This window comes from Gymnoscopelus microlampas (genome assembly GCF_963454915.1).
Source record: "Gymnoscopelus microlampas genome assembly, chromosome: 11".
NCBI classification, from domain to species: domain Eukaryota; kingdom Metazoa; phylum Chordata; class Actinopteri; order Myctophiformes; family Myctophidae; genus Gymnoscopelus; species Gymnoscopelus microlampas.
In genome coordinates, this window is record NC_139948.1 from 20,137,357 (window position 1) to 20,149,243 (window position 11,887).

General features: G+C 43.2%; 1 protein-coding gene across 1 annotated transcript in view; it reads left to right on the forward strand.

Moving 5' to 3' along the window:
- The first annotated feature begins 930 nt into the window (after positions 1 to 930).
- The window catches only part of lgals2a (lectin, galactoside-binding, soluble, 2a), a 170,250-nt gene continuing 159,293 nt past the window's right edge, over positions 931 to 11,887 (forward strand). Inside the window, exon 1 of the mRNA XM_084071812.1 lies at positions 931 to 936. The gene's annotated coding sequence lies outside the window, so the exon portion shown is untranslated. The remainder of the gene's footprint in view (positions 937 to 11,887) is intronic.

The following is an 11,887-nucleotide window of genomic DNA, read 5'->3' on the forward strand; positions in this document are numbered from 1 at the left end:
ATTTTTTTGAATTATGTTCTTGAACGCTGCTGCAAATCTGCAGGTTGTGTTTTGCTTAAGGACGCTACATTCTGACGGTACACTTTATTATTCATGTAAACTGGTTCTGTTATTTACAGTACTGCAAGGGTCAATTCAATTTGTGCCGTTACAGCATGTGCACAAGCAGTACATACAGGGCGCTGCATTGATACGGTTCACATACAGAAAATGGATGAGATGGTTGTTAGTACCAATTAATATTCCTTGTTCAACAAATTATTAAAACATAGGTGATGATACCTCACTATTCAGTGGCTATAACTGAAAAGGCCCCTCTGTCTCAGAAGAATACAAGCATTTTTCACTTTCTACACAAAAATAAACCTGCAGTGAATCAAATGCCTTCATCCTGTTGAGTTAGTATGTGGTTAAATCTCTTTCGTAGCCTTTTCACATGTTAATCTGTGTGTGCATGCAAGCGTGCGTGCGTGTGTGTCTGTGCATGTGTGTGTGTGTGCAGACCAGAGCTAATCTCACAAACCACTGGACGGATCAGCATAAAATGGTTTGTGTATGCTGCCAGTGAGGCCAAGGAAGACACGCAAAATGTTCAAATCAGCCAGTGTGTGTGCATGTGTGCGTGCACGGTAGAGAGATGACGGCATGTACAGTGTGCATGCAGAGCCTTTCAGTCATCCTCTCTGGAGCACACATGTTGGTGCTATACTGTGTAACAGGTCCATGGTAGTAGTCGTTCAGTTGCCCACGGGTGTCACATTATTTCCCCATAAACCTCCATGTCTTCATGCCTCTGTCTGGCTGTCTCAGCTTCTCACCGCGTCGCTCCGTGTCTGCATCGCTTTCAGCTGTCTCTATCGTTCTCTCCCTCTCTTCTTTTCCCTCGCACTGTCTCACAGTATCAGGATTCTGTCCTGTCTACAGCAGCACTCTCTCTCTCTTCCGCTCTCCCTCGCCATGTGTCAGATTCAACCAGGCTCTGCTTTTTTCTCCCGCTCTATCCATTCCCTCATCACTCCTTTCCTATACCTTTATCTCTCACTCTCTCCCTGCTCTTCTTCTTACCACTCACTCTCTCACCGCCATTCCCTCTCTCCAAGCAGCCAACATCCTCCTTTCTCTGGGTGCCCTGAGTTGTGTATAGGTCACTGAGCAGCTATAGATATTTCTAAATATCCATAACCATGACCCATCCATGGTAAGCTCTTTAGCGGCTGAGGATTAGAGTGTGTGTGTGTGTGGGGGGGGATTAACCCTTAACCGCTCACTCTCCACTTTAAACAGATTTGATTGGTAGGCAAGGACTAGTGTCGCCCACTGTCCGCGTCGGTGCCCATTTGACACCCCTGTGTTTATCACTCTCCGACAGGGTGAGTTACAGTATATTGTAACACTCTGTCTGTGTGTGTGTGTGTGTGTGTGTGTGTGTGTGTGTGTGTGTGTGTGTGTGTGTGTGTGTGTGTGTGTGTGTGCGCGTGCGTGCGTGCGTGCCAAATTAGGAGGACACATGTGGTACAAAACTGGTGGATGCAATAAAGAGCCTTTTCACTCCTCTCCATCACTTTCACTTTCCTCTGGCACCACAGTACAGCTGCCCTGCTCTGCTCCACTCCAGCTCTCTGAGATGCTGCTGGTAAAGGATGTGCAGTCAGTGCACACTGATCCAACAGAAGAAAAAACATCTCAGATTATGTGAAATGACAGTGAAAATGTGTAAAAGTCTTCATCTAATCTCGTTTGGTGTACGGTTGAGATACGATAAGAGACACAAACCTTGAGAACGCATACAAGTGACTTTGAAACATCCATGTGTGAATGGATACTACTTCAACCAAAACAAAGACACTGAGATCTCTTTACCTGACCTCCCTCCTGCGCAAGTTAGTGCATCAAATCTCTGTGAGCTTGTAGATCGACTGTTTTTGCCGAAAAACAGAGATGGAGAGAAAGGACTTTCTTAAATAACTGAATCAGAAACAGGTTGTGTTCAGATTACTGTTTGCTTTGAATGGATGGCTCTTGGGTGAGCTACATAATATGGTGACCTCCCTTTTTTTCTTATTTCTTTCAATGTTTGAAATTCAGTTCCTTTTGTTCCAGTAAAATTCCGCCAACTGCATCAGTGCAAACCAGCTGTTCATCTGTTTAGTGGTTACTCTTGACAAGATGACTTTATCATTGTTTAACTTCCAATAAACTGTATCTGGACACGTAACAGTTTGTTTAAATTCTGAGCTTAATCTTGACCAAATAGTCTTAGTTTGTAACACAATGTACTAGAAAATGTTACAAAGAACAAAGGTCAGCTTTGACAAGGAGAGAGGTGAAAGAAAGACATGGAAAATAAAGTGCTTGTTTTCTTGAACAGAGAGGAATTGGCTCAGGAGCAGTCAAGTAGGTAATAACGATTAATCACTTCATGCTTGTTTTGGTGCCTAGTCATATTGATTGAGGCCAGTCAAAAAAATCCCGAAAATGGTTCTTGATGTGATTCTCTACAAAGTAAACACTTGGTTGAAGGACACTCACTCACTCTCAACGGTACGCCTCCAGGTGGTCTTTGGTCTTCCTTTTCTTCTTTTCTTCTTTTCCCTTCTGATGCCCATTTCATTGCTATGTTGCAGTCGTTGTTGTGGTCCGGCTGTAGTACAGCATGTGTCCAATCATCTTCCATCTACACAGCTTCACTTCATCACTCAGAGGCTTCATCTCAGCTCTTTCTAGCAGGTCTTTAGTACTGACGTGATCTTGACAATGTATATTATGGAGTATTCTTCTTAGGCATCTATTATGGAACACATCAACTGCCTTGTTGTCTCCTTTGTTCATTGTCTCCGCCAGGCCGAAAGGCATGGCGAGAGAGTATGTTTTGCACCCCGTCCGTCCGTCCGTGTGTCCGTGTGTCTGTCCGTCCATCTGTCTGTGAACAGCTAATCTCCGGCACCGTTGGCCCGGTCGCTGCGAAACTGTGCACACACACTCCCTGGATGCCAATTCAGAACCTATGGCCCAAGTTTTTGACATGGGCCTTTTATAGCGCCACCAGGAGGCCGATTTGTGCAAAACAGGAGGATTTGTGCAAAACCGCAGGAGGTGACATTTCCCTGGGGGGAGGCAAAGGCCTGCCTGGCGAATGGCCTGGAACACCTCCCGGACGCTGGCCAAGAGCTCGAAGTCTGCTGCATGGGAGAGGGAGGTCATCAACTCCAAGGGTCCAGGATTCGCTCCATCAGCCACTTGAACGTGGCAGGGACATTACAGATGCCAAAGGGCATGACTCAATATGGCTGCAGTCCTTGTCCGATGTGATGGCTGTCAGGGACCCCTGGTGCCAGCGCTGGCAATTGCATCTCGTCAGCGAAACTGAGTGGTGGGGCCCGGGGAAAGTCATATGGTTTGGTTCACATGGTCAGCAGGGTATAGTTTTGTATTTATTGGCAGAGAAAGTTGTGAAACTTTTGATTCTCTGAAGGAAAGAAATATCCGATTCGAATCACAGAGTTGATCACAGGGACACATTTGTATAATCCATATGTGGATAACAAATACATGCAAGGTGCTAAGGGGTCATGGCATGCCATGGTTCTTCCAACCCTTTGTTTCAAACTGAGCTAGTGCTTTCGTCACCCTGCTCTTCAGCTGAAAATAAGGACACTTTCAAAAAGCGCACTGCAACTGCAACTGCACCTACCCCTACCTTTTAAACTTTTAATTTATCATGGGTGTAAACAAGGCGTGAAATGTACCAGGGGAAGGAAAAAGACCAAATTCAGGAAAAAAAACATAAAAAATGTGTTGTCTCCATCGCTCTCTTACAGGGAACTTTTGGTGTTTTGCTTCTTTTTTTAAGATGTATTTTTGGCATTGTATGCTTATTTGAGACATATACAGTACACAGAGAGACAGGAAAGGTGGGAGAGAGAGGGGGGTGACATGCAGTAAAGTGCTTCGGGTTGGATTCAAACTGAGGACAGCTGCGAGGACTAGTCTTATCTTATTTATATATTCTCTTACTAGCTGAGTCTTATGTCCGGCCGTCCATGATACTCAAGATAAGGACACACTCCCCGCACTGAAGCTGCTATTAAATATGTTAAAACACCTCAGCACCTCCCTCACTCTTTCAAATCTTCTCACCCCTCCCATACACATGATTGCCATGATGGTGGATTATGGAGTTTTACTTATTTTCCTTTATAGTGGATACCATTCATGGCATAGTACCGACAGTAATACCTACTGTACTTTGCACATGATGCCCACACATGTGCATCATGCCTTTACACAATGCATTTATCCATGTGTTCTCTCTTTGCTACTGTACTTTGATGGCACATGCGACTGTCCATCTGAGGATGGATTAGTGCAGTTCACTTACGGTAACATTATAAACAGCCCCCCATAACCAATGCAGTGTTGCATTGTGTTGCATTTTATGTGGCGGGCAGACTGCAGCATCCCTGCCAGAGATACAGAGAGCAGCTCTAATATTGTATTCACATTGTTTTGTTTTGTTCTGTTAGACTTTGCCACATCACTGACTAACGTTGTGAATGAATACATTGTATATGAACACACACATTGTGTATGTGCTCACATTGTATGATAATGTGTTCATGGCTTATTCAAGTCTACATACAGTAGTAGAGTCCTCAGTGTTAATTCATACTCTTAGTTAAATTAGCATGCATTAACATGATGTTGCTGTGTGTGTGTGTGTGTGTGTGTGTGTGTGTGTGTGTGTGTGTGTGTGTGTGTGTGTGTGTGTGTGTGTGTGTGTGTGTGTGTGTGTGTGTGTGTGTGTGTGTGCTTGTGTGTCTGTGTGTGTGTGTGTGTGTGTGTGTGTGTGTGTGTGTGTGTGTGTGTGTGTGTGTGTGTGTGTGTGTGTATACTTTATATGAGAGAGTGAGCAGAGGGCATCTGACCCCTATACAGTCTGTCTCTCTCTCTCGCTCTCGCTCTCGCTCTCGCTCTCTCTCTCTCTCTCTCTCTCTCGCAGAGATGGGAAAGTGTGGTACAGTCACTTCCCACTGCCAGGGATTTAACAGCTTTCCATGACACCATGTAATTACCCTGAATATTATGTGTCATCCTAGTGCCCGTGTTAAAAGCATGTCAGGAATCACCGGCATGCTTATAAAACTATTAATGTTCGCTTTAAACGTTTCTCCCTCCCTCTCTTAAACCTCCCCGTCCCCTAATCCTTTCTCCACTCCCCCCCCCCCCCCCCTCTCAGCGCTCTCTGTTAGCTTGGCCTAACGTGGTAAGATTGGTTGTTGTGTCTTATAGGGAATCCAAGTCCTCTCCCCACCGGATACTGTAATCCACTAATTTTGTCTGGCCACTTTAAATGTGTCATTTTTTACTTGTTTTTTAGCGGCGCTGGCGCCGCTCTATACATTGTATAGAGCGGTCCTGCTCTATACCTGGCTTTTCCGTCAACGTTCTGATTGGTCAGGTCTGTCAACGTTCTGATTGGTCAGGCCCGCCAAGGTTCTGATTGGTCAGGTCCGTCAACGTTCTGATTGGTCAGTCCACCATTTCTCTAATGGGCAGACATGGGTTTGCAAGCCATTAAAGCAGGGAAACGCAAACAGAGGCTGGCACAAATCAATCAACCATTCTTACCGAGCCCCTAACCCTTATTACACACACACAATGTAATCTTCATAGCTCCAGTTACCCCTGCAAATTGAAAAACAGAAGAGTTTTAGGCTATGAATTGGATGTTTTAAATGAAATACGTACTGTTAAAGCTGCAAAATTGCAATAGCCCTATTTGCTCTGCGTGTTTACTTTTCCACAGTACAGTGGAATTCTCTTTCATATTGTTTTGTGTACACACAGGGGTCTGTGGAGCCTAGAGCTCCACAGACTGAAATACAGCCGTGCATGGACTGAGAAGATGGGGCAATTTCGCTAAAGTCTTTTAACTAGATCTGAATTTATACTTTTTGGAGAGATGAAATTACATAGTTCATTATGTGGACATGCATAGGTATTGTATATTGCTGGTTCGCCAATTGTAGTCTATTACAATAAGGAGAAGAAGTTGAAAGGTCCAGACCAGTAATGTTCCCCAAGTCGATTTATTGGACAAAACAGAGTACAGAGCACAGGAGCACATGTCAGCCTTGCTGCTACATGGTGTGGCCGGAACAGAACAGAGCAAGAAGAAGAAGGGCAAGGCAAGGGCAAGAGGCAAGAAGGGGAAGAAGGGACTGAAGGGACGGTTTCTTTCCCCTCACAGTATTTATAGGCAGACTTCACATGTGTGTGTATGTACTTGCATACACTGGATGTGCACGTCGCTAGGTGTGTGTGCTACATCTCTTCTTCTGTGTGTGTCCATTGTGCAGAAGAACAACACCCCAAGATGCTAGAGGTCAGCTAAGGTCAGATGCCCTCTGGGAAGCCTCCTTTGAACTGGACATCTAGTGTTCTCTGGAATGTGCTTTAGACCACTCAGTATCTAAACTTAAGTCCCTGTGTGTGTGTGTTCAGATTGGCTCTATAAGTCCATAAATGTGTATCAATTTACCACATTCCCCCCTACGGAGGGCCCTATTGGTCCTTCGTAAACAAGGGTACAATGAAGAAAATCAAACGCAAGTAAGAAAACCATCATTCAAAACATACTCCTCAAAAGACAGAACTCATCACACCACAACATCTCATAGGCCCCCCTTGATAGACAAAGTACTGGGACACAATCAGACAAACATAAAAACAGACATTAAGATTACACAGTATTGTCATATGGTGATTCACATTCAATTTCAAAACAAAACTAGACAAACTGTTTCACAAATCATGCAAGAATATCAGTATTTAGAAACGTGTCGGCTTACGATCACTGCGTAGCCATGGATCACATGACGCTCGTCTGACGATAACCGGCAACACTGGAACTTATTTCCCAATAAAACAAGCTTAAAAATAAAACAACTCAGAAAATCTTATTCACAGAAAATACATAGGATGTTCACGTCGCATCAAAATGCATTCCCCTTCCAATCAGGGTGCAGGTCTCTCTGTTCCTTAAACTCTGGGAAAAAATGTTAAACAGCCAACAATGGAAGCTGAAAGAATACAATGAATCATACACTCAGTAATCGATAACACCACCCTCCACCAATGCCCCCTCCGCCGAGCGTAAAACTTTCCACAGTCTTAATACTGGGCAAAGCTAACCCTACCAACGGAAGCATACACATTGATAACAGAAGGGAAAGTGTGCCGTCAATGAAATAATAAAACACAAAGTAAACCCACATTAAATACAAGAGACCAGAGAGTGAAAAATAATCCTTCACAACACTGCAATAAAACGGCAGCCAAACACTCCGCAGTTTAAATCACCATTATCACAAACATATAACCAACATACATTCAACAAAACACTAGTTGATACAGCTTCGTCTTCACTCACTTACAGAATAATAGATCTGCTGGTTTGTGTGTAAAAACTCTCCCCAATCTTCAAATTTAGGATATGTAAGATAATACATCTGTTTGTACTTTAAATCTCTGTTTTCCAAGGCCAAGAGCTTCCGAACCTCTGTCGGACCCGCTCAATTGAAATGTTAAAATGCCAGAGGTTAGGCCATAAAAACAAATAATCTTCACATTCGTGGCAAATACCTTGTTGACTCTTTTTATTCCCATGTCAACATTCCTCTAATACTCCTCATTTCAATTTAGTCAGCTAAATATCAACAAAACATATAACATCAACAAACAACCTGTTGAAAAGACAGACAAACATTGAAACATGTTAAACCTTCCATCCAGTCCACAAACTCAAAGTCCAGTCACACGGAGGAGAGATGGATCCTGTGGCATAGGCAAAGAATGGGTGGGGGCCATCTGTGCCCCTCAGTGCTGAGTGCTGTTCCCTGGTTGCATCCTTGCTGCAGCTGTCTGTGCAGCTAGCAAGCCAACATGCTGCTGTCCTCTGTCCAAGTTTTCCTGTAACCCTCTTTTTACTTCTTTTCTTCCATGTCGTCACAGGGGTTGATGCTGTGAGGTTCCATCGTAGATCTGTTGAAGATCAGGTCTTGTCAATTTTCCATAGCCTGCTCCTCTGGTGCATCTGTGTAGGAAGATGGTCTGCATCTGGTCCGGATGAGCTTTCAAAAAAATGTTCTTCCCAAAAGAAAATCACAGCTTGTACTCCTCTTCTCAAGTTCTTCTCGTGTGGAACGGTCACAGACACTCCAGTGTCCAGCACTGTAGTCTAAAAAAGACCAAACCATTTACACGTCCTGGCTGGTTCGCCAAATTATTGTATATTGCTGGTTCGCCAATTGTAGTCTATTACAATAAGGAGAAGAAGTTGAAAGGTCCAGACCAGTAATGTTCCCCAAGTCGATTTATTGGACAAAACAGAGTACAGAGCACAGGAGCACATGTCAGCCTTGCTGCTACATGGTGTGGCCGGAACAGAACAGAGCAAGAAGAAGAAGGGCAAGGCAAGGGCAAGAGGCAAGAAGGGGAAGAAGGGACTGAAGGGACGGTTTCTTTCCCCTCACAGTATTTATAGGCAGACTTCACATGTGTGTGTATGTACTTGCATACACTGGATGTGCACGTCGCTAGGTGTGTGTGCTACATCTCTTCTTCTGTGTGTGTCCATTGTGCAGAAGAACAACACCCCAAGATGCTAGAGGTCAGCTAAGGTCAGATGCCCTCTGGGAAGCCTCCTTTGAACTGGACATCTAGTGTTCTCTGGAATGTGCTTTAGACCACTCAGTATCTAAACTTAAGTCCCTGTGTGTGTGTGTTCAGATTGGCTCTATAAGTCCATAAATGTGTATCAATTTACCACATAGGCATTCAGAAATCTCGGACTTGACATTTTAATGTGCACTCCCAGTGTCTTGGATTTTATGCATAGACTTTTAGGCGGTGCAGATTTTACATTCCCACTTTTATCTAATATTAAAGGGTAATACATCTGCTACAGTACAATCTGGGAACCCATCGTCAAATAAAAATGAAAAACAGCGCCCCCAGCGTTTTTCACTTTAGTTTTTGACTCTTGGGGTGGGGGGGGGGGGGGGGGGGGTGATTAACTAGACCTATGCTGACTGGAAACCGGAGTTTGGACATGCCCTCAGCCCTCCACTTCCGGTGGTGTGCCTATGTTTTCATTCCCACTAACAATATTTCTCCACGGAACACTAACACCATTTCTCCCAAAGAACATGGATCGTTTTGGTTATAAGCCCACTTGTTTCTATGATGAAAGAACAAGTTAAAATGTTACTTTCCGTGGTTTTGTCGGCTCCGAGGACGCTATTGTTAAATGAGTTTCGGTTTGTTTCCAGTGGGAAGCGAGCGCACAGATGTAAATCCCGGCCACTACATTTGATTGGGTAAAGCGCGGCCTGCTTCCTGATCTGAAGGCACGCCCACTTGTAAGCTAACGTGCACACGTTCTGAAGCGCAGCTCTGAATCTGTTCTTGAGAGATTAGGAGAGATGGAATGACATAGTTCATTATGTGGACATGCATAGGCATTCAGAAATCTCGGACTTGACATTTTAATGTGCACTCAGTGTCTTGGATTTTATGCATTTTAGACGGTGCAGATTTTACATTCCCACTTTTATCTAATATTAAAAGGTAATACATCTGCTACTGCATGATAAATATTTAATTAAGCATACTACATTCCCGGAACGAAAATCCCCCAGAGAGACCACGCACAACAGCAACAACTTGATTGCATATAGCGTACTATAAATCTGCTCCAAAAATACATGACATTTATGAGTTACTTGTAATCATGCAGTGCTTCATGGTTTTTACTCTATTAGTATGGGCTTAAATTAGTGCCAATAATATTTTGTACTTGTAAAAATAATTTGTATTTGTAAACACATTTTGCATTTGTAAAAAAAATATTTGTACTCGTAAAAATAATATGTACTCGTAAAAATATTTTTTGCATTCGTAAAAAAAATATTTGTACTCGTAAAAATAATATGTACTCGTAAATAAAATATTTGTCTTCGTAAATAAAATATTTGTATTCGTAAATAAAATATTTGTATTCGTAAATAATATATTTGTCTTCGTAAAACAAAGTTTTGTATTCGTAAGATAAAAATGTGTGTTGTAATTGTAGAATTACATTTACAATGAACATTGTGACCAGAAAAAAACAACAGCTTGCTTGCTCGAAGATCTGTTCTACGGATTGCAAAACTTTATTTTTGGCACTCTGCACTTCCGGGTCTGAGCCAATCACGTGAGGCCTTTTCCACTACCCAATCATAAAGCTCCATAGGTCTCCATGGCAACATGGCAAACGGGGTTGCCATGTTGCAACCCCAAGAGTTTTAACTGCAACATAATTCCATTGCTCAGGAAATAAACAACGGATTACAATAATATAACATTCCCTATAATCAGTAACATGTAGGTGATACCTATGTCTATCAAATATGGTTTTATTGAAAGGCAATCAAAGGCTAGATCGAGTTTAGAAAGCAAACAGGTCATGTCTGGGGGCCTCAGTGCGGCTGCAGAGTTTGGTTGAGTGTGAGACTAGGACCCACATGCCATATGTCAAAATGAGCGGCTTCATCGGGAATCGTGCGCGTGTATTTTGCTAAGAGATTGGTTACATAGTTTAATTGATATTAATTTATTAGTGCATTAAATTTCCCCATCCACTTTAATGGGAAAATTAAAAAACTCGATTTCAAGTATTTTTTTTTCCAGAAACTGTAAGGGCTAGAGTTACAAGACTTGGAGGGGAGGTTCATAATTTAATCCGAAATTATCAAAAAAAAAGAAATACACCAGTCGGCCTCATGGTGGCGCTATAAAAGCCCCCTTTACGTTTTGGCCTATAACTCTTGAACCGTAGGTCGTAAAATAAAAATCTTTTTCCCCCTAGATTCCTTGGGTCATGACGCAACTCCCCATATAGGCCACGCCCATTTGCGCCAGGATAGATTCTCCGCCATTTTGAATTTTCTTCAAAACACACTTTTAGCTCCTCCTCCCACATATTTTGTCCACATTCCACAAAAATCGGTACACATGATCTCTGGACCCATGCGATAAACATCTCCAAACCGAATTTTGATAGTCCATACGGTTCTTCCATAAATGGCTTCCAAAATTTGCGGGAGGGGCCTGTTTTACAAAAAAGCCCCAACCCCCTCCTCCTCCAGCATTATAGGCTTGACAGCACTGCTACTGACCTATAGGGTGTACCAACGTCGCGTCACCAAAAGTTCGCCACGCCCACCTTTTCGATGCTACAGCCCTTGAGGGGTCAGACTGTACATAGAGACACGCTTAAGACTAGAGAGTGACGGTGGTTTGTGTTTGTAAACATTAACTTCTTTGCCGACTACATAGTGATCATTGCACACTGCACATGTGTGGCTGGTCTATGAGAAAGCTGTCGCAGCTCTCCTCTTCAAGATTGAATACAGTGTGAGGCTAACAATGTAGGCTATTCAAGAGACGTAGTATGGCTTGGATCTCAGCTGTACCACACAAAGATTTAACGTTCAAGAACCTACCCAAATACAGCCGTGTTTGTTCACGTCATTTTCTCAAAGGTACATTTTTACCAAAAACATGAAACTGCTATTTTGTTTCTGCTAACTAAAAGTAACTAGGTAATGCAACTATAGGGTGGTCCAGAGTGTTAAGTGACTTTTTTCCCCTCTCTAACGATTTGACACGCGGGCTGCTCTACTCATAGACCGAACATTCCACTACCGTGCGAGGTCTCCAACTTTAATAAAAACTAGACGCGTAGCAATTCTGGGAAATTGCAAAGTGTGGTTGCGCCGACGCCGGTCGCGGGTCTCGGCCACCGGGACTCGAGGGATACGCCGGGAGGAATACCGTCGCA